This window comes from Sus scrofa, chromosome 14, assembly GCF_054392235.1.
Source record: "Sus scrofa isolate SSC_HxYL_T2T_F1_AM1 chromosome 14, Sscrofa_HxYL_maternal_Yorkshire_Landrace_v2.0, whole genome shotgun sequence".
Classification (NCBI taxonomy): domain Eukaryota; kingdom Metazoa; phylum Chordata; class Mammalia; order Artiodactyla; family Suidae; genus Sus; species Sus scrofa.
In genome coordinates this window covers 153,490,343-153,518,261 of record NC_139396.1, presented here as the reverse complement: position 1 = coordinate 153,518,261, position 27,919 = coordinate 153,490,343, and the positions used below count along the sequence as shown (strand labels likewise).

Genomic DNA, 27,919 nt, shown 5'->3' with positions numbered 1-27,919 from the left:
CACATGCAAGCTATCTCCCCTTTAATGCACACAGCATGTTCCAGGCTCCCCGAGAACACCCTGGTTGACAATGAAATTGTTTGCCTTCCCTGTGTCCAGGCTTAAGGAGGCACTGGTTTGTGTTGAGATATAATTGGTAGCACTTGTGCCTTTGTAGTTCTTTTTTAGCTACTGAAAATTACTGGCTTAATCCACTCTTTACTTTCCCGGATTAGAGAGCGAAGCCCCACGGAGCCCTCTTCACACTAGAGAACAGCGTGGCCATTCTTAAAACTGACTTTGAGGCTCCCCTAATATCTCGGAAGGCTGGTGAAACAGCAAGAAGACGATAACAGCATGATTCGCCTTTGCGTTCTCTCCATTTTCAGGAACTTGGGATTTCCCCCCAGAATAATATAATAATTGTTCTTTTGCTACTGGAAAGTCATTGAAAACCTTCCTGTTTTTACAGATGGGTTGCTCCCCCGCCTCTTAATTATTCCTTGCTCTCTTTATTTTCCTGGGAAAATAGCTGGTGTCACCTCAGGGAGACAGGCAGGGCATTCTGCTTTGCTTGTTATTTTTTATAGTGTTCTTTGTCTTCTCTCTGGCTTCCAGCAAAACACGGCCAAAATGGTTTGGCAGATCACTTTGCATTAGCAAAACTCTGTGTCAGCCACAACCAAGGCCCAGAGTAAAGGACTAGCGTCAGCGTGCAAGTTGGAGAAATGTACCAGGCCCTGAAAATGTCTTCCCATCAGCTTCCGCAAAGGGATTCTGTGGGCAACAAGACCAGTGGGATGGATGACACGTTTCCGCTGCCTGTCACCTGCCTGCTGGTCCCCTGGCTGCTCCGGGATCTCCCCATCTCATCTGACAAATGATGGAAGACCATGACCTGGCCGGTGCCTATCAGTTGACTTCAGGGCTGTATTTTCCAAGTTGAAAATGCTTTTACTACTGTTTTGCAATTTTCCCCACTGAGCACTTTGGCATCAGAGGAAGAATCTCTGAGAAGTGGGGCCCAGGGGAACTGTATCCTCTTTCCCAGTTTGGCAGCTCTGTCTCGGCTCCAGACACCCTGCTGACATGGATTTCATTTCTCCTCCAGCCCTTCCGTGAAGTCAGACACACAGATCCCCACCTGAGGGATGGGCACCTGTTTGGAGAACAGACCTTACAATTTCCAAAATATTTGCAACACCTTTGCAGCCTGAGCCTCTGTCTTGCTGGAATGAGACATTAATGACACTTAAATGAGAAGTAAAATTTTGTCCCCACTCCAAGCTTTCACCCTTCACCTTTCCACAGGCTCTCACTACCTCTCCTCCCCCTAACCCAGGGTGGGGCAACCAGTCCACCAGTGCTCCCTGTAGCAGGATGGTCTGGTGGAGAGACAACTGGAGACGCTGGTCTTTTCTGCCCTCTGCCCCCACCCCCGTAATGGTAACAGCAGAATTGGGGTGTTTGTCATTCTAGGATAGTTACCAGTTTCTTTGCCCTTTGGGGATTCTCAAGAGCGGTTTCTGTGGTCCCTCAGTTTTGAACAACTCTCAGCAGAAGACTTGGAACATATCAGATGCTCAGTAAATATCACGTGAGTGAATCCTAGATTCTCTCTGGACTTGTGCCTAATTCCGAGCTTGGTACTCATCCCAGAATAGGCATGAGAGATAACATGCCTGCTTGGAACAGGGACAAGGGGACTGGACAGGAAATGGAAGCAGAAGACCACACCTGTCTCTGGAGGACCCGGGCTCAGGCAGTAGAGTGGTCAGCGTGGAGGGAACTCCAGCATGGAGAAAGGCAGTGAGCCATGGGCAGTCCTGCAAGGTCTAGACCAGACAGAAGGGTCAAGGCCTCTGTGCAGTCATTAGCAGCCAGGTATCAGGGGGGAGAACCAGGCACTAGGTGGGGTACTGTGGATCCAATGGGAAACAAAAGAGAAGCAATCACTGTCGTCCTTGCCCATACTGCTTACTGAAGGAGGCAGATGATGATATGTCAAACTGGTAACCTTGGGAAGTGCTAGGAAGGAAATGCATGCCTGCCTGGCAAAGGTCAAGGGTAGACCCTAATCCAGGAATCCTGTGGACAAGATCCAGGAAGGGGCTTGGCTCATAGAATCAGAGGAGGCACCTGGGATCCTGACTGGGGAGAAGCAGGGATGGAATCCCAGCAACGGAGGCTGGGTACCGAATCCCAGAATCCAGGCTCAAGCTCCTTAAGCCCATCCTGCCTTGGGTCAGGAGGAAGCAGGACTAAGCTTCAGGTTCAGGAAAAGTTTCTTTCATTCATTCGTTCATTCATTCATTCATTCATCAAATATTTGTAGAGCATCTACCACGGGACTGACACTGTTGTGGGCACACAGAAAAATCAAGACAAAATCAGCACCTGTGAATATCTTACCTGACATTGCAAGAGGAACTTGGCTGATGAAGGTTATGGACCATGAGTTGGGAGGATATCCTGGATGATCTGGTGGACCCAACCTAATCATGAAAGTCCTTAAAAGCAGAGACCTTTCCCTGCTGTATCAGGGAAAGGTCTGATATGATCTTAGAAAAAAGCGTCAGAGAGATGCAGTGTTTGGAGATGGAAGAAGGGGCCTCAAGCCAAGGAATGCTGGTGGCCTCTAGAAGTTTGAGAGTCAGGGAGACAGATTTCCCTTAGAGCCCTCAGAAGAGAACACAGTCTTGCCAACACATGGACTTCAGCCCAGTGGGACCCATGTGAGACCTCTGATCTACCGAACAATAAGAAAGTTGTGTTGTTTTAAGCTACTAGGTTGGTGGAGATTTGTTTCCGCAGCAATAGGAAACTCATACGGGCTAGAGGCAGAAAAGAGCTTGGTACATGCCAGAGACCATAACGGGGCTGGTATGGCCAGAACCTTGTAGGTGAAACACACAACCAAAGATGTAACTGATTTAAGCAGGGGAGGGGCAGACATAATATTGCCATTTCCATTTTGCAGCTTCCCTTGGATGTTAGGTGGAGAAGGGGTTCGAGGGGGCAGGTGTGGTGGGAGAGACTGGTTAGGGGCTATTTTAGGAACCCTCATAAAAGGTGACAGGTGCTCAGCTTAGGGGGATGTCAGAGACAAGGGAAAGTAGTGGGTGGATTTGAGAGCCGTCTGGATGTGGACTTAATCAGATGTGATGACTGACTGCATTCAGAGGACAAGGGACAAAGAGGAATCAGGGATGACCCCCAGCTTTCCTGCTTGAGCAGAGGCTGGGAGCAAAGGTCGGAGGAATCTGGGAAGGAGGCAGGCGGGACCCCACCCCATGCAGCCACTGCACAGATGGTCCCACTACCACCAGCAAAGCTGATCTTTGGGAAGCATCTGTCCCTTCAGAAGATGATGGAAAATCCTCTAAGATGCAAGTAAAATGCCTGTTACAAGGCCCATTGGTCGAGACTCTTTTTGAAGATGTGAGTGATGAAAAAACCAGCTCCAAGTGCTTTAAGCCTGAAGAGAATTTGTTTATTTTAAGCTCAAAGTCCAGGGGATACATCCGGCTTCATCACCGCTCCATTCAGGGCATCATTTTTTGGAGTTCCCTTGTGGCACAGTGGGTTAAGGAGCCTGCTTTGTCACTACAGCAGTTGGATAGCACTGCCGTGGCGAATGTTCGATCCCTGGTCTGGGAACTTTCACATGCTGCTGGAGCAGACACAAAGAAAGGATAGGTGCCATCTCATGGCCTCACTTCCTCCAGTCCTGTGTGCCAGCATCCCCACGCCCAGCAGAGTAAATGACTTTGCCCCCAGAATGCCCAGAAAAACTATGGTGATGACTCTGATGGGACCAGCCCAAATCATGGGATCCATCTCTCGGCCCTCTTCCTTTGTGGACTCAGTAACTACAAAAGAGAAAGGCATGGGTTAGAGTCCCGAGGGCTCTCTGTAGGACAGAGAGGAGTGTCTGGCCTCCCTCCCCCCTTCCCTGGCCTCCCTTCCCCCTCCCCTCCCACCTCCCCACCACAGGTCCTAGGGCAGGAAAAGGAAGGAGCTGAATGGCTTGGCCTGGGTCATGAGCTCTACTCTTTAAGTTGTGGTCCAAGTGAGTAGGAGGGATGCAGGCCTGAAACAGAAGTCAGGGATGCTACTGGAAAAAGCCAAATCCCTGTGGAATTTCCCACCCCCCGCAACCCCCATGTGCAGAATCCCTTACGCTTTCCAGGTTGGCAGAAAAGAGTGCACAGCCCGGGCATAGGGCTTGTTCACTGAGAACCATGGGAAAGCAAAGCATACTGAGTCCTGGAGACTGTGGCTTCCCCAAGTGCTGGCCATTCACATTCACAATGGGCAGGACCACAGAAATACTGGGTTGGAGGACAAAGGCCAGTGACAGGAGGAGACAGAACACTTAGGCACTCCAGGCAGATGCGGTGTCTGAGGCTGCTGAGTGTTAGTGGGGGCGATGCAGCCTTCCCTGGGCATGGCCAGGGGGTGGGTGGGGGGTTCCTCTCTGAGGAGGGGTCCTTTGCCCCATGACACCTTCCTTTGTGTGGAAGAGCAGTGTCTCTTCACTGCTGAGGGTTCTCCCACCCCCATTTCTGGCACCTTGTCTCTTGAGCTTAAGTGGCTGATAATTTCAGAGGGGCGTGGGGAGCTCTTGTCAGTGGCTGCGTGGCTTGACATTGTTTGAGGGGCTGAGCGGGGGCTCGGATCATGGGATCCATCTCTTGGCCCTCTTCCTTTGTGGACTCAAGAGAAAGGCGTGGGTTAGAGTCCCAAGGGCTCTCTGTAGGACAGAGAGGAGTGTGGTCCTGTCTCAGAAAAGGTTCTAACAAAACCTATAATCTTAAAACCATGGAGCATGGGCAGGGAACATTGTATTCAGTGTAGCCTGTGGGGAGCTCAGACCCATAGCAGATGCTGTGAGGCCCCCAGCCATGGCCCTGTGTTTTCCCCATTCCCTTATGTGCTAAGAGTTGCCCCCATCCAGGAGGCATTCTGAGGCTGGTGTGTGCATGTCCCAGTCCAGGGCAGGTTGGAGTGCTGGGCAGGTAACCCTCTGGGAGCAGCCCTCAGCCAGAGATGGGTGGGTTGGGTGGGGAAACACCCCAGCTCCCACAGCACCTTCTGCTCTCAGGAAGACAGCATCTCTCAGAGGTCCCCAGTGGGTGGTGGGGTGCTGCTGAACAGGCTCTGGTGGGAAGAGGGAGCTGAGAAAGTGCCTCAATTATCCAACCAAATCTCTCTCCCCCATTAGGACAGAGGGAGGCAGGCATGACTGTGTGTGTATTTCTCTCTGATAGTATCTTGGCCTTCCCTATGGGGACCCCGCTTGAGGTTGTCCATGTAACCAGGGTCAGCACCCCCTCTGATCCTGGCTCCAGGAAACCTGTCTTCCATGGCAGCCTGGAAGCTGTCACTGCCTCTCTGGGCTGGTCATGCTTCCCATCCAGCTGGTGCAGCCCAGCCCCAGCAGGCCCTCTCCAATTTGGGCTCAGAGCTTCAAGTCACTCTCTAAGACCCTTGGGCAAGGGGCTGAATGGATGGAACCAACAGCCCCCAATTCCCTTCCCAGCATCCCTTCCATGATGCATCTCACTTTTGCGCTGCCTTGATTTTTGCACCAGAAGATGCTGTCTAGGCTTTACTGTCAGGAGGATTCTTTAAAATAGCGTTTCTATGGTGAAACAATGTCCCTTGTTTGGAAACACACGGAGCTTCTAAAATATGTTCCTGTGTTTTCCTGGATCGGGGCATATGGTAGTGTCTAGGGATTTATTTACAATGAAGAAATTGTTTTTGTGGAATTGTGGTTAAACAAAAGGATCATTTCTGGCATGCTGAGCAAAGGAGATATTGTTTATTATATTAGTTATTTGGGACACAAGCTGGAAAGGGATGCTCTTACAGGGCATGGGGGGAGGGAAGCACCATCGAACGGAATCCTCCGTTGCTTTGGGCTGGGCAGGCTAGACATAAAACACGACCTTCAGCGTACAACTCCTCGTTTCTAAATTGAACTTCACCTTCTCCACTCCAGCCCTTCCAAGGGAACAGACATCAGCTCTCAGCCTCTCCATACCCCCTTTACCCAGGGTCCCGTCACGCTGCCCCCCGCCCCCCCGCCAACGTCCGGGAATAAGAGATTTGCTGTCTGATCTTCCTTATCTTGCTCCAAGGCTTTGCTTCCAAGGAGCTCTCAGCACTTCGGAGACAGAATATCTCCTTCACCCGCCCAAAGTCCCCAAGCAGTAGGGGAACAGAGCGTGTCAGAGTTCACAGGATGAAAATAAGAGCCGAATCCAAAAGCTTTCCATGGTCACAGTTTCATCTTCTGCACTTTCCCACGTGGCAAAACTGGGGCACAGAGAGGGAGAGCCTCTTAGCGGGACCCCGTGGTCTAGAGGATCCAAGCAGTGGCGTAACTGCCCCTGGGAAGAGAGGTCCTTACTCATTTAAGGAAGCCGTCATCTTCCAGGCCCTACACGTTCTGCATTTTGAATTTGACTTTGGGGGAAGCAGAACAAACATCACTTATTGGGTGTGTGTGGGTGTCTGGGTGTTGAGAGGGGATGAGTCTTGGTAGCCTAAAATATCTACTCCACAAATGCCATTTGAACACCTTAGGAGAGCTTGAAGACTCTTCTGTCTTTCTGGAGCCCTAGTCTAGTGAAAATATCCCTAAGACGTTGTGAGTTCCTGAGCGAAGAGTATTTTGTTAATCTGCTAAATGGTAGGAATTGGTTGGCTGCCAGTAGGAAGAGGATTACAGGTGTGTATGTGGGGAAAAGGCAGGGGAGAGGGAGGTGGCGTGTGGGCTTGGTTCCACTTACTTAGCAGTCCTTTCCACTGCTGGGGACGTTGCACTCAGTGTAGACCCTGGGTAGTTCAGACTCATAGCGATTGCTGTTAGGACCCTGGCCTTGGTCCCTCAGTCATCTCTAGGCTCTTACGTGCTAATGGTTTTCGACTCCAGCCAACTCAGGCTCCCCATCTGCAGTACACTAAATGTTTATGTCCCCTGAGAATTCATATGTTGCAAGTCTAATGCCCAGAGTGATGGTATGAAGAGGTGGGGCTTTGGGGGGGTCGTGATTTGATCATGAGGGTGGAGCCCTTGTGAATGAGATTAGTGCCCTTTCTAAGCCTCCCCAGAGAGCTGGCAGAGAAGCTCCCTGCTTCTGCCACACGAAGACGCAGCAAGAAGACGCAGCAAGAAGAGGGTCATTGATGAATCAGGGAACAGGCCCAAAGTTTCAGGCACCTTTAGCTTGGACATCCAGCCTCTAGAACTGTGGGAAGTAAATATTCACTGTTAAAAACATCCAGTCCATGACATTTGGTTAGAGCAGCCCTAATGGACTAGGACACCAGCCAAGGGCATTTTTCAGCTGGGGGTGGACTCGCCCTGTTCTAGGAACATGGGGCAGGTAACCCTCCTGCAGCAGCTCTCAGCCCACGACTGATGGGTATTGGTGGGTGAACACCCCGGCTCCCCAGTGCCCTCTACTCTGGGAAGACAGGACAAGATCATCTTTCAGAGGTCCCCAGATGGCAGAGTGTACTGGTAAGCAGGCTCTTCAGGAGGGGACAGACACAGGTAAAGGCTTAATTGGTAGCGTTTGTCAGTTTCTGTGGTTAGCACTCCCACTGGGGCAGAATTCGAGTCACTCTCACATGTGGATAGAACTCAGAGCTGGGGATGGATGCATACAGTTGGCTCTTGGGAGGCCATCTGAGCAGTCTCAGCACGTCCCTGTCAGTGGGTCAGAGGCCCGGTTGCCCCTCGTGGCAACCTGCTCATTAACACCCCCTGGAATTGGCATCGCTCCCTTCCCCATCTCCACCCCCCACGGTCTCCCCAATGCTTTCTTGGATCACCTCCCAAAGAAACCACTGGCACCCAAATACTTGTTTCAGGATCTGCTTCAGGTGGAATACAAATTAGAATGAGATAAACTCATCAATTATTGTTCTTTGAACAAAGTGGGCGGAATTCACCCCGGATGGAGAAATCCGAGTGTTTTCATTCTGGTCCCAGTCTAGATACCAGCCTCACTCCTCGGAGCCCAACACCTCTCTCTGGATTTTCTCTCCACCTACCAGCCCCAGGGTTTTGCTCCCTGAACCTTCTGCACCTGACATCCTCTCAAGGGCTGTTTCTCAACCCTCCATCATTTCTGCCAGTCTCTCTTTCGGCCGCAGCCTCCTCTTCAAGGCAGTTCCTGGCTGCTCTGGAAGGAATGACAGGCTTCCTCCCTAGTTTGCTGAGCTGTTTTGACCTTGATTATGGCATTTATAAGACTAGGCATGTGTTAGCTTTACTTGGGTTTGCGTCCTTCCCTCGCTGCCTGGGGAGCCTGGAGGGTGGAGACCATGAGCCGGAACCATTTCCCGCCCAGGTGCTACTGGGCTGGCATCAATAAATGTTCACGAGTCAGAAACAAAACCGACTAATACCCATGAGGATGCGGTTTTCCCCTGGCCTTGCTCAGTGGGTTAAGGGTCCGGCATTGCTGTGAGCTGTGGTGTAGGTTGCTCTGGCTGTGGTGTAGGCTGGCAGCTGCAGCTCTGAGTGGAGCCCTAGCCTGGGAACGTCTGTGTGCCTCAAGTTGCAGCCCTAAAAAAGAAAAGAAAAAAAAAAAAAAAAAAAAGCAAAATAAATAAATAAATAAATAATAAAGGTTTGCTGAAATAAATGAACTTGGTACCGCCCAGAATTGCTCACTCTTCAGCCTCTGCTTTGACTTCCCCCAAGTCTCAGCCAGTGGCACCCCCTCCCCAAAGTAGGTGGCCTCAGTCATGGATGCGAGCCCAGGGAGGGCAGTCCTGGGGCGGGTGTGTGTGTGACTGTTCCTTTTCCTAGAGGAGAAAAAATACCAAGCTCTGTCTGCCCTCCGGGTGTGTTCCGCACAGCAAGGAGGGGGCAGGAGAATCGCCATTCCCCAGATTTCTCTCAGAGGAGAGCAGGGCGTCACCTGGCAGTCACCACAGTCCAGCGAACACTCTCTGACTGGCAAGATCACTGGCCAGGGGAGGGGGGGCACTTTCATTTGTTCTTTCATCTGTTAGTTCACTGGGTATCGGGTGCCTGGTCGTGTTCAGGGATTAAGAGCTTTGTCTGAACAGCCTGGGCTGTGAACTTGGCTCTGTCTCTGTCCACAAGCCAGGAGACTCTGAATGAGCCATTTAACCCCCAAACCTCCGTCTCCACTCTGCATAATCGGGTACCTACCTCTCAGGCTTTGGGGGATGCTTGGATGCGAAGAGGTGTATTAAGAGTGTGGTGTTTAGCCCCTGGCACAGGTATTAAATATGTATATCCATTATGATCAAAATAAAAACGTGGGCCGGTCTCTGTGCTAAGCCTGAGGGGTGATCATTCGAATGGGATGCAGCCTCTGTCCCCAGGAAGGCCACCATCTAGAGGGAAACACGGACCAGACCTGTGACCCGTGAGGGATGCTATGTGGTCTCAGAGTGAAGTTTGCTGGGGGCTCTGAGCCCCCGGGGGAGGAGACCCAGAGCCACAGTCCCCCAGCCTAGGGCTGTCCTTGAATTGTTCTTACTTCTGATGGAAAATGTTTCCTTTGGCATAAAACTCTCCCTCCCTATTCTTACTCTGACATGTCGGAGCAGGCTGGCTGGGGTAGAGCTGGTATTGATGGAGTAGGCGGGACAGTGGGGAGATGCCAGGGGGCTTTTCAGGCCATCTTCCCCCACCCAAGGCCTCTCCCATCAGACAGGAAGGTGCGGTGAAGGGGTCGCAGAGGCGAACCGCACTCTGAGTCAAATCCACTCAACCTCAAGGAACCATGCCTGCTTCCTCTGCAAGTCTATTCTTCCTCCGACGAATTCTTGGATTTTCTCCCAACTACTTAAACTCCTAGATTTGTTTAATCCAGGAAATAAATTGTAAAAGGGGAACTTTCTTACTGAACATCTAGTACCTCTTGGTTTCTCAGAAAGCTAGAAATGATACAGTCCTTCAGGTCTAAGGAAATGGTGGTTTGCAGTGAAGGGGAGAAGGATGTTACTCCCGGGGAAGGGGGCGGATTTGGGGGTTCCCCCTGCGGAGGTGCCACTGGGTATCTCTGGGGACAGAGATGCTGCAAAACATCCCACAATGCACAGGACAGTCCTACCACAATGCACTATCCCTCCAAGGATGCCAATAGTGCCAAGTTGCACATGCGCACGTGTGCGCGCACGCAGGCACATGCACCCGCATGAAGAGGAAGACGCATAGACAGGGCGCGAGCAGGGACGTGCCAGAGGATTTTTCAAATATCTGCAAAGGCAGTGGAATGGGCACCGCGTTAGATCTCCTTGTATAGGAATCAGACTTCCAGGTCAAGTCAATTAACCAGCACAAATTCCTATTCAGTTTCTATTTTCTAGTGGGAGGCGACTGGGAAACAGATCTGTGAAAGACACCCGTGAAGCCTGAGTTGACTAGAAGGCATTCACGGCACAGCTGAAGCTCAGGGGTTCAGGTCCACTGTCTATCTGGTCCTGTGATGGCTGCTGGAGAAACCCGGCCTTCAAAATGCCAAACACGGAAGTTGGGGAGTTGTGCGGGGAGACAGGGTGTGGAGTGGAATAGAGCCTGGTGATTACAGATGCGTCTCCCCCTTCCCACCAGTAACAAGCAAGTGGAGTTCAAAAGGAGGCAGGGATGATGCTGATTGGTTTGGAGGTTCATTAGTGAGCATCTGGGGGTGGGCTGGGGAGACTGAGGGCTTGACCAGCCCTGAATCTCAAGCCTGCTCTTCCCCTGGAGGGGCCAGGAAGCAGTGGCGGTAAAACATCTGCCTTGCAGACCCCTGGGTCCCAGGCCATCTGGGCCACGATTCTCGTGCAGACTTGCAAACAAGTGGCCTGAAGCCTTTGCCCCCTTTGCAGAGATCTGGCAATTACTCTCCTATTGAAGTGGCCGAGCATTCCAGGGCTTTGGATCTTGTGCAGACTTCTCATCAATATGGGTCTTGCTCAAGTCACTATCTGAACCCTCCCTGCTTGCACGTGGCTCCCGAGGGCCAGCTGCACAGACTCTCCATTTCTGGCTGAAGGCATTTCCAGTGTGGATTGTCCAGGTGGAATGCAGTCAGAGGCAATAACCTTGAGTGCAGGTGGTCACCACACTTCCTGTGTATCAGAGAGGCCCTAAATTTCCCTCAAGGCCTTCCCAAACCAGGAAAAGACCCCGTGACACCCTGTGTTTGGATACAGCCCAGGAAGAAAAAATACAGACCTCGGTGGGATAACCTCCAACATAATCTAGTTTGATCACTTCGATTAGTGGAGGGTGGAGTTCCCGTCGTGGCTTCGTGGTCAACGAACCCGACTAGCAACCATGAGGACGTGGGTTCCTTCCCTGGCCTTGCTCAGTGGGTTAAGAATTTGGCGTTGGCGTGAGCTGTGATGGCAGTTGCAGATGCGGCTTGGATCCTGCATTGCTGTGGCTGTGGCTGTGGCTGGAGGCTAGAGCTCCGATTAGACCCCTAGCCAGGGAAGCTCCATACGCTGCAGGTGTGGCCCTAAAAAGACAAAAAAAAAAAAAAAAGAGAGATTAGTGGAGGGCTCACTATTTTTTCCAGTTGTTAAATTCATTGTTTTAACATGTCTTAAGTCTCCGTCATATCCTTGACAAGAAAATTAGATCCTCGGGTGGAATGGTGTGGAGATGGGAAGTGACAATACACACCTGTCAATGAGCTTGGGGGCAGAATGTGGGGCCACTCAGAGGCCCTACTCTTTTGTGAAAGCATTTGGGGTGGTGGAGCTGGGGTATAGACGGTGCTGGCAGTGAGGTGTGGTACCCGAGAGGAGTTGGCCACTGTGCTGATTTTATTGGATCCCAGACAAACTGTGTGATTCAGTAGCATATAGACGTGGAATCCTCAGTCCACTTTAAGACATCTTAGGTAAGACTTTGCCATCCATTGGTAGAAATGGTTGAAGCCAAGAAGGCTTTATTTGATGGATCTAAGCTGTCCTGACTCTAGGGCCAGTTGTCAGGCTGGTTTCTACCTATAGGTCAGTTCTAGGCGCCATTAAAAGAAGGGTTTTATGGGAGAATCTACACTTGGCAGGAAAGTGTTCTGACTGATTATTGCTGTCTGCCAAGAGAACAAAATAGGCAAGTGTGGGACAGACACATCTTTGCCTTCCTTCACAGAGCTGTGACCCTTCAAAGCAGCCACTGGGTGGGTGAGTCTTGCTTTCTGCCTGCTATGTGAGCTTTGGGGGGGATCACATCCTATTTAAATGGTTCTTGTGCATTAATATTCCCCCCCACCACCCGCCCCCGCCAAGAGGCTGTGGTGAAGCCCCTGTTACAGAAGACTTTGAATAAGGGGAAAGTCTGTGGTTGTCACTGCAGATACAAAACCTCCTGTCCACTAACCACAGGCTATCTCTGGATGTGCCATCATTGTTTATCTCATGGGAAGTGGTGCTTTGCTTACTCCTTGCAGATCTCCGTGGACACTGAGTTACTGAGGCCAGCTAACTCTTTAAAGACTCCCTTCCCAAAACCTTGATTGAAAGTTTATTGGTTTAAGAGTTCTCATTGTGGTTCAGTAGGTTAAGAACCCCGACATAATGTCTGTGAGGATGGCATTTCAATCCCTGGCCTCCTTTAGTGGGATAAAGATTTCGTGAAGCTTGTGGCATAGGTTGCAGATGTGGCTTGGATCCCGTGATTCTGTGGCTGGGGTGTAGGCCAGCAGCTGCAGGTCCGATTCGATCCCTAGCCTGGGAGCTTCCATATGCAGAGGTGTGGCCTTAAAAAGAAAAAAAATTTATTGTTTTGTTTTCTCTTGTTTCATTTATTAATGTTTTAATGTATTGAATCGTGGCCAGAGTAATCTTATTTGACATATCTAGAGGATCTAAAATTATAGCTTCAAGTGCTTTTGAAACATGGCTAAAGAAATCTTACCATGGAGTTCCCGTCATGGCGCAGTGGTTAAGGAATCTGACTAGGAACCATGAGGTTGTGGGTTCGATCCCTGGCCTTGCTCAGTGGGTTAAGGATCCGGCGTTGCCATGAGCTGTGGTGTAGGTCGCAGACACGGCTCGGATCCTGAGTTGCTGTGGTTGTGATGTAGGCCAGCGGCTACAGCTCCGATTAGACCCCTAGCCTGAGAACCTCCATATGCTGCGGGAGCGGCCCTAGAAAAAGCGAAAAAGACGGAAAAAAATAAAGAAATCTTACCTTGAGGAGGGTCTGAAAATGAAATTGTGGCAGATTTCTGAAGAACCTGCTGCTAAACCTGCAGAGAAATTACTCACCACCTATGAGTCAGTGCAGATCAAATATTCCCCCCTTTACTTTAAAAATAATGTTTCCAATTTATTCTCCTAAATATGGAAGCAAAATGACATGCATTAGAGAGCACTTGGAAAATACAACAAAGTATACATACGAAAATAAAAATTATCCTTTTCTCCTCCATCAGGGCAATAACCACTGTTAACATTTGGGTGTTTGGTTCTTCCAGCCTTTTTCTGTGCATGTATAATGATATGCATTTAAAATATGCTTTATAAATATATACTGTATTTAATGTTATGCCATGCTTTCCCACGACATTGTAACATCTTCCTATGTTACCACATATTCATCAAAAACAAGATTTATAAACATTGCATCATAGTCTCTGGTATAGATTCAACACGGTCCATTTAACCATCATCCCTCTTGCTCAACATAAATTATTACCCTTTTTAGAAAAACTATGATGACTAAAAGATAAATATTTCATAAATGTTTGACTACAAATTTGATTATTCCCTTAGGATAGTTTCAACAAGGGGTATTACTGTGGCATAGGACTTGAGTATTTTCAAAGTTCTAGAAATGCATTGTTGCCTTAGGAAAAAAACATGCTAATCACAGTTCTAGCAATGCTGGGCAGTATCATTAAAAACTGTTTAATTTTAATTACATTTAAAATGTAATAGAAATAATGTTCCATTCTGCAGTGTTTTTTTATTGAAGTATAATTGGTTTACAATATTGTGTTAGGTTCAGGTGTACATATGTATATATTCTTTTTCAGATGCCTTTTCATTATGGATTATTACTAGAGATTGAATATAGTTCCCTGTGCTATACAGTAAATCCTTGTTATTTATCTGTTTTGTACATAGGCGTGTATATCTGTCAATTCCACACTCCTAAATTATCCCTCTCCTCAGCCTTCCCCCTTTGGTAATGATGTTTGTTTTCTGTGTCTCTGAGGTGGTTTTAAACACATCCGTGGAGTTCCCGTCGTGGCTCAGTGGTAGGGAACCTGCCTAGTATCCATGAGGATGTGGGTTCGATCCCTGGCCTTGCTCAGTGGGTTGAGGATCCGGTGTTGCTGTGAGCTCTGGTGTAGGTCGCAGAGGCAGCTTGGATCCCGTGTTGCTGTGGCTGTGGCATAAGCCGGCAACTGCAGCTCTGATTTGACCCTTTGCCTAGGAACTTCTGTATGCCTCAGGTGCGGCCCTAAAAAGCAAACAAAACCAAAAAATGTCCAAAAAATCTCCAATTCCTCCCATAGAGCCGAGGGATGTGTGGCCCTCCCTATTTGTCTGGTTTGATCTTAGTGACTCATTTGCAATCAATACACGCAGTACAATGCCAGGGATGTGATGCTATGTGACAGCCTAGCTTTGGTGAGAAGTGGCCACTTGGTTGTCATTTTATATTTGTTTACAAGCCAGCTGTGGTTTATGAAGTCTGTTCCCCCAAAACCTCTGTGCTGGAGAAGCCATGTGTAGATGGTCTATCCGCAGCCCAGCCGAGCTCCCAGCTCCCAGCCATTATCAACTACTGGCCAAATGCATGACAACCCCTTTTTGGTGGTTTATTCGTGTCCCTTGCCAATTTTTAAATGTAGGGACTAGTGCTTTCCTTAGTGATTGAAAAAATGTCTTATGGCTTATTAAGAATAATTATGCTGGGGTTCCCATTGTGGCGCAGCAGAAACGAATCTGACTAGTATCCCTAGGTTCAATCCTTGGCCTCACTCAGTGGGTCGGCGATCCTGCATTGCTGTGAGCTGTGGTGTAGGCCAACAGCTGCAGCTCCGATTCAGCCCCTAGCCGGGGAACTTCTGTGGCCCTAAAAAGCAAAAATAAATAAATACATAAAAATAAAAGCTTTTTTTTTAAAAAAAAAAAAGAATTATACTACAGGCTGAAAATATTTTTCTAAGTTTTCATTTGCCTTTTTAAAAAATTCTATTTTGGAAATCATAAAATTGCTGACCAATTAAATGTTTCATGTGTGATCTCATAAATCATTTCTAGATTAGAAAATGCTCCTTTTAGAGTTCAGTTATTTACTGTATTTTTGAGTTTTTTTACTTTTCTTTCCTTCCTTCCACATTTAACACTTAAATAGGTCTTTTGCTATTTTGGTGGTTGATAATAATTTGGGTTGATGGCTGAATTTTCCAATATTATTTGTTGAATAATAAACTGTTCCTTATCAATTCATTTATGCTGCTGATTGCTAATTTTACCATGACACACACACACACACACACACACAAACACACACACACACACTTTGTAGAGTCCAATTTAGGGCTACTTCCTTATTTGGTTTGCTATTCAGTCCTTGTTCCAGTTAAATATGGCTTTAAATTCTGATAGGACAAGATAGGCATTATTTTTTAAATTCCAAAATCATTCTTAGCCAGTCTTCCATATTCTTCTGAAAGCCCTTTAAAATTATTTTTCAAATTAAGTTCAGCACATAAATTTTTGACAAATAACTGAAATTTTTTTTTTTCTTTTTGTGGCTGCAACTGTAGCATACGGAATTTCCTGGGCTAGGGTGTCAAATTTGAACTGCTGCTGCCGGCCTACACCACATCCACAGCAATGCTGGATCTGAGCCGCATCTTCAACTTACACCACAGCTTGCAGGAACACTGGATCCTTAACCCACTGAGTGAGGCCAGGGATCAAACCTGCATCCTCAGAGAGATAGCATCAGGTTCTTAACCAGCCAAGCCACAAGGGGAACACCCCCCAACTCTTTATTGCCCTGGGTTTTTGTCTTGCAGCACAATACCTTTCTCTATTTCCTCAGATTTTATGCTTGCCAGAAAGTCTCTGGTAGGTTTCATTTGTTGGGAACCTATGTGCAGAAGTCAAGGGCTTTAGAATCCCGTGACCTAGACTTCAGTGCTGGTTGCTAAGTACTAGCTGGAGAACCTTGACAAATCACAACTTTGGGGGACCCTCAGATTCTCCACCTATACAGTGGAATAAAACTCCAAATGGCATCATCATTCTTATTTTTAAAAGATGAAGAGGTCCATCCATGCTCTCAAATACCCACATCACTTCTTGCCCCCTCCTTCCCTACATGGAACTTCACAGTCCAGCCATGCAGACACCTTCTACTTGTCTGTGCTGTTCCCCATACCTGAGCTTTGCTCTTTCTCTCTTTTGCCTGGAAGCCTCTTCTACCACACCTTGCCCTGGCCACACCCCTACACATCCTCTGAGAGCCAACTCAGGAGCCACCTCCACAGGAAGCTCTCCAAGACTGGACGGTCCCCATCCAGCATCCACAGCTCCCTAAGGCTGTGACCGGTACCTGGTTGGTAATCGCTCACAGGCCACAGGACACGTCTCTCTCAGGGCACTGGCCGCTTTGTTGTTGGGTTGTCTGTCTTCCCTGTTAGACGAGGAGCATCTCAAAGGCAGAGACTCTGTCTTATTCTCTTATCTTCCTGGTACCAGCCCCCTGCCTCGCCCTTAGAAAGCTTCAGAGCCACTGGCTGCAGTTCAGTGGATTGCATGGATTGATTGAACAGCGTTCCTCTCTTGGAGCATCCTCTTTTAAGTGGGGTGCTAGAGAATTGGGGTGGGACAAAAGGAAGGATGCCTTCGGGTTAGGAGGAAGACCCAAGTGGTGGTAGCCAGACCGGCTTCGCCTTTCAGATGCGGGAGGAGGGCCCATTTGATCCAGAGGCTTCCGGGCAACTTCACTTTCAAATGGAAATGGCTCGTCCTTGCAATGCAGCCCTTGCTCAAGAGCTGGCCCCGTCTCCTTCCTTCTGATGAGAATGGCCAAATTCAACATGCAGGAGGGATGGATACGGAGACACATGTGTCACACCCAGGCAGCTCCCGGCTCCAAACAAGGCCCCACTGAAAGGATCAAAGGCTGCACATGGCCCAGCAGTGACAAATTTATGAAGTCCCGTCATCCACATGAAAACATTGTGTATTTAATCTGCCCAGTGGAAATAAATCAATCTCAAGTTTCTGTTGAAGGAATTGCAAGTCAGCTACAACGTCTCCATAAAGACGTAAGGGATCTGTTTAAAGCAACTTGTACCTCTTTCAAAGCCTTGAGGTCTTCTCTGTGCCATGGAGGCATCTACAGGCACCTTTGTATTCTGCCTTTCACAACGGGTTCTGAACATCGAGCTTCCAATGAGTATACAAGCTTTGTTATTACACTTAGATTTACAAACAAAATTGTTGGCACAGGAAAGCCTGTGGTAGGTAGGACAGACCACCCGTAAGTGTGCGTATGAAAGCCCAGTTGGAAAATCTCCTCTGTCAGCCAAAAGTGTGACTGCATTTCTAAAAACTTGGCTGTTCTCTTGGTGGTCGAAACAGTGAACCTTTTTGTTCATTGAATGCTGAAAAAACAAGTATGCCAAAAAGTGCCTTTTCCTAAAGGGTTTCAAGACTCTTAGCTATTTTTGACTCTTTTCTCTCAGGGCTTGAGAACATTCAACCAACGTGAATCAGAGATGCTTTATTGTTTCATGTGTATGTTGGTGATTCCAGACCATGGCCAGCAAGCGTTGGCCCATTTGCCTGCCATGTGGCTGACAGTAAGGCCTCTTTCTGCCCCTGTCCTCTGGCCCCAGGCAGGGGCGGATGCTGGAGCTATTCACTTCACTTGTTGGGGATGTGGAGAGGCTTCGGCATTGGATGAGCATGAAAGGGAGTATGATCTTTCGTCCAGGAGCGTCCTTTGTGCAAAATGGCTGACCAAGTCTTGGTCATGCAATTATGCAAGAGAGAAGCTACGTCTCCAGATTAGGAGAGGACTAGTAACTCCTAGTAACTAGGAATTTCATGAGCTTGCTACTTCTCACCAATGGAGCCAACACATTCTCCACATGTTATGTATGTGTGTATACACACACACATATATTATAATGCAATTGACATCAATCCCATATATATACTATGTAAAACTACATATAATGCTGTATGTATGTGGGTATGTAATACTTTATATAATATAGCTGACATAATTTCTCTGCTGTAGTCTTGTGTTTTTGTCACAGCCTCTGAGAGATTGAGAAACATTTTTTGAAGTTTTTTTCTTTTTAAGAAAAAGTAATTACATGTTCAAAGCAAAAAATTCAGAGTACAAAATGCTCTGCAATAAAAAAATAACTCTTTCTTTCATTCTGGTTCCCCAGATTCCTTCCACATGGCAACCACTATTAATGATTATTATTTAAGCAAATCCTTCCAGAGCAGTACACACACACACACACACACACACACACACACACCTTCAAACCATAAGCCGAACCAAATAAGGGCATACAATATTGTTCTGTACTTTTTTCTCTTAATTATTTCTTTCAGATATCCTTCTCTAATAGCTTAGGTTCATCTACCTTATTCTTTTTGATGACTGCGTAGTGTTCAAAATTGAATGTAATTCAGTTATTACACCAGCCCTCACCAAAGAGTACTTAGTTCAATGCCAACTCTGTGTCACAATAAACAGCACTGTTGTTTTTCTTCCACTTGCGAATGTCTCTAGGGGAATCTCCTAGGTGTGGCTTATCAGTGTCAATGGGTATAGCATTGCAACATATTATGGCTTTCATTGTCATTGTTTATTATTATTATCATATTTTTATGGATTTCCAAAGTGGTTGAGCTGGTTTACTCACCCTCCAGTGGACCAAGAGCACCTGTTTTGTTATTCATTCATCAGCCCAATGTGTTTTGAATTTCATTCTTTGCCAATCTAATGAATGAAAAATGCCACATTAAATGTTAAGGTTTGCAGAGACAGAGTCTTTATTGTTTTCCCACAACATTATAACAGTGTAGAGCTAAACACTTCTTAGCGGTCATTTAGTCCAATTTTTTTCATTTTATGATTTTACAGTTGAGGAAGAAAGCCCGGCATGGGACCTGCCCTCTGCCTGGCCATGTAACACTCCCCCTGACCCCCTTAACCCAGCCCCTGCCAGGGCAGAGCCAGCAGCAGAGCTAATGCAGGGCTAAGGTAGAAAAGGATGTTTTACTCTCTCCATTAGTGGCATTTCAGGTATCAAGTCACTGAAATGATGTGTGATGGAAAATTCTTCCTCTATATGATCTGTATTTCCAGCAAACATTCATTTCTCATAGTTCTGGAGGCTTGAAAATCCCAGATCAAGGTGCTGGCGTATTCAGTGTCTGATAAGAACTTGCATCCTGGTTCATAAGTGATGGTCTTCTGGCTGTATCCTCCCACGGCAGAAGAGACGGTGGTGCTCTTGGGGGTCTCCTTTATAGGGGCACTTATCTCATGACCCAGTCAACTTCCAAAGGCCCCACCTCCAAACAGCATCACTCTGGGGATTCAGTTTCAACCGATGAATGTGGGAGAATACAAACATTCAGCCTATAGCACTTCCTGAGCCAGGAGCCAGAGTCAAATGCACAAGGGTTCTAATTCTGGTCCTCTCCTCGTGAGTGCTGCAACTTGGGGCAAGATGTCTAATTCTTCCAGGTCTCAGTTTCCTCATCTGCAAAATGGCCATCAGGATAGGATCCACGTCTATGGTCTCCACGCGGATTGTCATGATAACACATGAAAAGCATCTGACACAGTGCCCAGCAGATGGTTAAGCCCTAGCATGTGAAGGTGTCTGTGTCAGGGTTGTCATTTTCTGCTCTCGTAAGTTTATTTCTTACTTCAATCCCGTGGCCCTTGCTCTTCCTTTCTTAAGCTGCACTTCTTTTTGCTCCCAGACCACTCTCCTGTACAAGATGTTATCTAAAAAAGAACATTGTCAAAGAAAAAGGACAACCACTTGGAATAAACAAGCCGTGCTTCCCAGGAAGGCAGGGGAAGGATGCTGCCCAGAAGGGATGTTCCCTCTCCTAGTTGTGCTGAAGTGACCCTGGGAGATTTAGGTGGTGCTATTTGTAACCTGAGTTCATCCAAATGCATTTGGGAAGGGGACACGTCAGGGTTTATCTTGACCTGCACAGAACCAACCACGAGAGTCCTTCAGGCATGTGGACACCGCGGGGCTGTTCTGAACCCCCTGACATTTCTCCACTCGTGTTGGATTTCAGAAGCTGGGCACCTTGACGATAAAGCCCCTGGGACAAGATAAAACAGCCACCCAGAAGGCTGATTGGGATATACAGTTTTTCTAGACTGTGGCAATGTTGAGTAGGAACTACTCCCGTCCAGGGTTTTAAATCTAAAGTTTCTATGTGTTTTAGCACTTTTCTCTCTCCTTCTCTTGTAATGGGACAGTCTGTGGTCTAACTCCTGGGGTTTTGAAGCTGGTGGTTGACTGGTGTTCTTGGCTTTTGGTACTCAAAGCATGCACATGTGTGTGTGTGTGTGTGTGTGTGAGAGAGAGAGAGATGATCTCTTCTTATTAGCCATTCTCTTTATATCAGTAGAACAGGTTTCTAGGAGGTTTGTTAGCTTCTAGGGGGTGTATTCTGTGTGACCAGGTTGCAGGTTTGGATATCTATAACCAGTATATTTTTTGGCCTCCTCACAAAAATGTCAGGTCTTTTTGATACAACTGAAACTGATGCTACATCCACTGCTTTACTAGAAAAGACTAACTATAAAGATTAGTTCCTATAGCTCCCTTTTCACCGAATTTTTATGTTACACATTCTTCTAATTTTCCCAGCACTGCCTCCACCTCAACAATCAGGGCTCTGTCACAGAGCTTTCAGCCATGTTTCAAGCACCTTCAAAAAATAACACACACACATCCCTAAGTATAATGTGAGCATTTCAGTCAGCTTCAACCATAAGAAATCTGTAGAAAAATATAATTAACTCTTTTTTTTTTGTCTTTTTTGGGCCACGCCTGTGGCGTATGGATGTTCCCAGGGTAGGGGTTGAATCAGAGCTGCAGCTGTCAGCCTACACCACAGCTCACAGCAACACCAGATCCTTAACGCACTAAACGATGCCAGGGATCAAACCTGCATCCTCATGGATGCTAGTCAGATTTGTTTCTGCTGAGCCATGATGGGAACTCCAAATTGACTCTTGTTTTATTAAGAGAATGCAAAGGGCAGGAGGCTGGTGGTTACGGGGTTAGGACTCTGGAGTAGGCAGTGACCCTCTCACACTGCAGTGGGCTGTGGTCCTTTGGGGTCCTGTTTCCTCATCTACATCACAGGACATTAATTAGAAGATTGAGGCTGGGGATGGAGCCCTTCCATCCATGATAAAAATATCTGAACTCCAAATTCACACTGCTGCTTTTTTATTCCTCACTGGTTTACTTGTGTTTTCCCCCATTTTTGAATACTTACAAAACAAAATAAAAGAAGAAACTAACAATCATTTTATTTCCATCACCTCAAAATCATAAGTGGATATATATGCATCTAGGATCTTTCTCTCCTCTTGTTCTCTTTTAAAAATTGTGCTATTGGAATTCCTACTGTGGCACAGTGGGTTAAGGATCCAGCATTGCTGCAGCTGCTCAGTTTGATCCCTGGCCCAGGAACCTCCATATGCCATGGGTACAGACAAAACTAAACAAATTTTATTTTTTAAAATCTTTTATTTGTGTGTATATTTTTTCTACTGTACAGCATGGTGATCCAGGTATACTTATATGTATACATTCCTTTTTCTGACATTACGTGTTCCATCATAAGTGACTAGACAAGTTCCCAGTGCTACAGAGCAGGATCCCATTGCTATTCCATCCCAAAGGCAACATTCTGCATCTATTTACCCCAAGTTCCCAGTCCCTACCACTCCCTCCCCCTCCCCCTCGGCAACCACAAGTCTATTCTCTAAGTCCATGATTTTCTTTTCCGTGGAAAGATTCCTTTGTGCCGTATATTATATTCCAGATATAAGTGATATCCTATAGTATTTGTCTTTCTCTTTCTGACTTCCTTCACTCAGGATGAGAGTCTCTAGTTCCATCCGTGTTGCTGCAAATGGCATTATTTTGTTCTTTTTTATGGCTGAGTAGTATTCCATTGTGTATGTATGCCACATCTTCCTGATCCAATCATCTGTCTGTGGACATTTGGGTTGATTCCATGTCTTGGCTATTGTGAATAGTGCTGCAATGAACATGCAGTTGCATTTATCAAGGAAATTAAGGAAAATGTAAAGAAATGGAAAGATAGTCCATGCTCCTGGGTTGGAAAAATCAATATTGTAAAAATGGCCATACTACCCAGAGCAATCAGCAGATTCAATGCAATCCCTATCAAATTACCCATGACATTTTTCACAGAACTAGAACAAACAATCCAAAAATTTATATGGAACCACCAAAGACCCAGAATTGCCAAAGCAATTCTGAAGAACAAAAACCAAGCAGGAGGCATAACTCTCCCAGACTTCAGGCAATATTACAAAGCCACAGTCATCAAGACAGTGTGATACTGGTACCAAAACAGACATACAGACCAATGGAACAGAACAGAAAACCCAGACACCAAAGGTCAATTAATCTTTGACAAAGGAGGCAAGAACATAAAATGGGAAAAGACAGTCTTTTCAGCAAGTATTGCTGGGAAACCTGGACAGCTGCATGCAAATTGATGAAACTAGAATACACTCTCACACCATGTACCAAAATAAACTCAAAATGGATGAAAGACTTAAATGTAAGACCAAGACACCATCAAACTCCTAGAAGAGAACATAGGCCAAACATTCCCTAACAACAACCTTACAAATGTTTTCTCAGGTCAGTCTCCCAAAGCAACAGAAATAAAAGCAAAAATAAACTAATGGGACCTAATCAAACTGACAAGCTTTTGCACAACAAGGAAAACCAAAAAAGAAAACAAAAAACAGTTTACAAAATGGGAGAAAATAGTTTCAAATGATGCAACTGACAAGGGCCTAATCTCTAAACTATACAAACAACTTATACAACTCAACAGCAAAAAAGCCAACAACCCAATTGAAAAATGGGCAAAAGACCTGAATAGACATTTCTCCAAGGAAGATATGTGGGTGGCCAACGAGCACTTGAAACAATGCTCAACACCCCTGATTATTAGAGAAATGCAAATCAAAACTACTATGAGGTACCACCTCACACCAGTCAGAATGGCCATCATTAATAAGCCCATAAATAATAAATGCTGGAGAGGGTGTGGAGAGAAGGGAACCCTCCTGCACTGTTGGTGGGAATGGAAGCTGGTACAACCACTATGGAGAACAGTGTGGAGGTACCTTAGAAAACTAAATGTAGAACTACCATATAACCCAGCAACCCCACTCTTGGGCATATATCCAGACAAAACTCCCCTTAAAAAAACAAAACTAAACAAATTTTAAAAAATGAAATTCATGCTATTGATATAATAAATGTGATATATGCTCATGTTAAACAAAAACTGACACACTCAATGCAGAAAAGTACAAAGGTGAAAGTGAGTAATAGACATGAAATCCCATCCTCCAGAAACAAAAATTCTTAAAGTGACTGTTATTTATTCCATATATACATGTAAAAGTATTAATAGACATATCAAGTTGATAGAGATGGTTATAAAGATGGATTTAACCGATTTTTTTAATGACAAGTACTTAAATTTAACTTTATTTGAATTTAAAAGAAGAAAATCTGAATCATGGCCTAGTGGTTCAGGACTCAGCATTGTCACTGCTATGGCGTAGGTTACTACTGGGGCTCAGATTTGAATCCAGAAACTTCCACATGCCCTGGGCATGGTGAAAAACAACAACAAAACCTCTAGGAGTTCCATCGTGGCTCAGTGGTTCACGAACCCGACTAGCATTCATGAGGACATGGGTTCGATCCGTGGCCTCCTCGCTCAGTGGGTTAAGGATCCAGCATCACCATGAGCTGTGGTGTAGGTCGCAGACGTGGCTTGTATCTGCTCTGCTGTGGCTGTGGTGTAGGCTGGTGGCTGCAGCTCTGATTCTACCCCTAGCCTGGGAACTTTCGTATGCCGCAGGTGCAGCCCTAAAAAGACCAATAAATACATAAATAAATAAATAAATAAATAAAAGGACTCTTATAAAAAAAATCTAAACTGAAATAGGTTTTGTTGACCCATAATTTTTTTTGTATCATATATTATTTTCTAAAAGAATTTTCTAAGGCTGAAAAATTAATTTTTAGCCTATGAAAAGAATAAGTAATTGGCTCATGTCACTAGAAAGTCTTAGGGTGTTAATTCTAGAATCAGCTGGATCTAGAAATGATAATGATGTCTCTCTCTCCCTTTTACCCATTTCTCTTGCTCTGTTTTCCTCTGGTTGGGTTCATGCTCATGCAGCTTCACACTTACTCTACGCTAAAGTAGAGATGCTGGAATCGTCAGCTGGAGCCATTGCATCTTCTGTGGTTTGCTATTTGCTTCCATTTCAGACAATACTCCCCCACTTCCTGCTCTAGGCAATGGGAGCATTAGCAACATTGTATTTCTTTCCTTATCTCCTCCTAGGAGATAGCAGTTGCTCCTGATGACTGTGTTTACATTGGCAGGTTTATAACATTCACCTTTCTCATAATTCCCACAGTTGTTTAGTGTTGGTTTGACATAACAGTGAATTTGAGATTTTCTACCAGTCATCTTAATGTGGTTCTCTATTGCCAATGTCACTATTTTGATTTATCGTAATTGGTTGGATTTTGTTGTCAAGGAGCTTTGTCAAAATTGTTCAGTATTACTGTACGCCCAATTTTTTTTTTTAGTTGGAGGTTGTTTCCATGTTGCTTTTATACTTGAAGGATATCTTAGGTAGATAAAACTATTGTAGACACACTTTCTTTACTTTGGGCCACTTGTCATTGTGCCAATGTCTTCTGCTTTGAATTCTGCTAAAGAGAATTCAGAAGCCAGCTTGAGTCTCTCTCCTCAACCCCCGCAATTATAGGTACCTTTTGGCTTGACAAATTATTTCTTTCTCCTTTACATTTAATAACTTAAAAAGCATGTCTTAATGTTATGCATGTTCCTTCGTGTTTTCCTGGAAAACTATAAATTACATAGAGTATAAATATATTATATATTTATACAACATATATAAATAAAGGCGGGTTTGTGTGTTTGCTTGGGGGGCATCCTTATATACTATATATCTAAATTCATTTTATCTTCAGTAGTATTCTCTGTTATAAGGTACCAATTATTTTTATGTTGGATTGTTTTTTCTGACTTCTATCTTTATTGGCTTTTATCACCGTTTTCCCCATCTTTGTGAATTTTTAGAAACTCTATATTTAGGTGAATTATTTCCAACCTCTATAACAGGAATATAAATTTATGTTTTACTTCATATTTACCACTCCAGGTCCTCTTTATTTCATCTTGTAATTTCATTTACTCAGCAGCCCTACAGAAGCAAAAGGGGGGCTGCCACATTAAGATTTTACTAACTGGAGAATAAGCCCTACTTGGCCGCAGACTTGAGCCATTGCCAGTCATTTCCAATGTCATATTGCCCAAAGTTGGCAATCAGTTCCTTCTTCCATCTACAATAGTATCCATTAAGACATGCTTTGGTGCAAATGGCAGAATCTGTCTCAGATTGGCTTGATCTTGAAGGGGAAATTCATTGACATGCATAACTGGAAAGTCCAGGGATGTGTCATATCACATGCTGCTTGATCTAGGAGTACAGATAAAGACACATTTTCCCTCTTTCTGTCTCTCACATAGACCCTTGGAAGAGCTCCCTTGATGAGTGGGCTCCATTCTCAGTAGCTTCTCACCTTGTAGTGGAAAGATGGCCACCCGAGGCCCACTGTGGTCCAGGTTGGAGTCCAGCAGGAATACAAGGGACTGAATGTCTCTGAGTGAGAGCAGTTGCTTCACACAGGCTCTGGCTGCAACATGCTGCTCCTGGACCCATCACGGTACCAGGAGAATGTAATCCTCTCACGGGCAGCCCTGGGTCAGTGGCTGCCTCCAGATGCAGGGCTGGAGTCGGCTCCACTGAAGCACATGGACTGAGGGTGCAGGAAGTAGTTTCCCAGAGGAAAACTGGAACAGTATCAATAGCAGACAGGTGCTCAGACTCTGGAACCCCATAGAACAACACACCATACTTCATCTCAGGGTAGAGTGTTGGTTGGCTGGTTTGTTTGAGGTATTACTTTAAAAATCAATTTTTATGACTTACTTTTCTCAGTATGAGAGTCTCTAGTTCCATCCAAGTTGCTGCAAATGGCATTATTTTGCTCTTTTTTATGGTTGAGTAGTATTCCATTGTCTATATACACACATACACCACAGCTTCTTAACCCAATCATCTGTCGATGGACATTTAGGTTGTTTCCATGTCTTGGCTATTGTGAATAACACTGCAATGAACATGTGGGTGCATGTGTCTTTTTCAAGGAAAGTTTTGCCTGGATAGATGCTCAAGAGTGGGATCGCTGGGTCGTATGATAGTTCTATGTATAGTTTTCTAAGGGTCACCATGCTGTACAGTTGGAAAAAAAAACAATGTATTGGGGAAATTAAAAAATAATAATAAAAAAGATATTCTAAAAAAAAATCAAACGTTCTGAATGGCATTAACTTTTCTGTCTCTCTCTTGACCTTCAGGGTTTGTCCTAAGACCTACAGAGAGCATCCTGGAGGAATCCACCAGAGTTATTCCAGCAGACACTCAGATATAAGAGCTGGATGGCCCCATCCCAGGCTTATGTGAGGTAAAATAAGTGTTTGAATTTTATTAAAAAATAACTAGTGGCATTCTCTTGCGGCGCAGTAGGTTAATGATCCTGCATTGTCACTGTAGCAGCTTGGGTCACTGCTGTGATGCAGGTTCAACCTCTGCCCTGGGAAATTCCACATGCTGGGGACACAGCAAAAAAAAAAAAAAAAAAAAAGGAGTATTTCTTACGGGCATTAAGATCACACATCCATTTAAAAATATTTAATATTCTAAGAAAAAAGATACGGTGGAGGCTACAAAAGCCTCCGATTGGCTCCGTTCCTTCCTTCTTTTTTCTCTCTGATTTTTAGAAGAAATAAGACTCTAGTGTGTGCAGTTTGTTTCTGCAAAGCTTCACATCTTTAGAGAGACATGTGGGTGAAAGGGGTCTGAGAGGCCTATCTGGAATTTGTTTATAGTAAACCAGACAAAACTAAAAAGAAGAGATTGCACTCCTTTGCTATGTAGCATGAAAAAGAATTATCCTCTAGGATGAGCAGAGCTGGTTTGCGTGTATTCTTTCTTTGGGACACTTACCATTATTTATGATCTCTGTTTCTTGTCACTTCTCAGGTTATCTGGGAACTTTTAAGGCTAATGTGAAGACTGGTTAGTTTCTCTTAATCAGTGTAGGCATCATTTCATCCTTAGCCTGGATTGTGCTGTCCTGGTGGGGAAAGAGGTTATCATCCTGTTATGCTCACATCTAACCTTTAGAAGTTAAGAATAAAAGAAAATTCCACATCTGAAGAGCTTCCCAGGTCTCTTATCCCAGTTTGCTGCATGGAGGCCAGTGTTCAACTTGATACTTTTTGGATTAAGAATAGGTTTGAGACGGTCAGAGCTTTTTCTTTTTGCTCTTAAGGGTCTAACCCATGTTTCTGGAATATTTCCAGAATACCCTACAGATACACTCTCTGTTGTCATAGAGGCCAAGCAAAACACCGAAGACTAATTATTATTTCTACAGAAAATATTTTGAAGTTCTTCAGGGTAGGAGGAGGTACATATCAGGGTATTTCACTGCCTACTGTGTAG

General features: G+C 45.6%; 1 long non-coding RNA gene across 4 annotated transcripts in view; it reads left to right on the top strand.

The window, feature by feature from the left end:
• LOC146397103 (uncharacterized) overlaps nt 1–27,919 on the top strand; it is a 458,248-nt gene that overhangs the window by 269,388 nt on the left and 160,941 nt on the right. For all 4 annotated transcript variants that reach the window (XR_014827055.1, XR_014827054.1, XR_014827052.1 and 1 more), the window contains exon 2: nt 26,770–26,876. This is a non-coding gene — a long non-coding RNA (uncharacterized LOC146397103). The remainder of the gene's footprint in view (nt 1–26,769; nt 26,877–27,919) is intronic.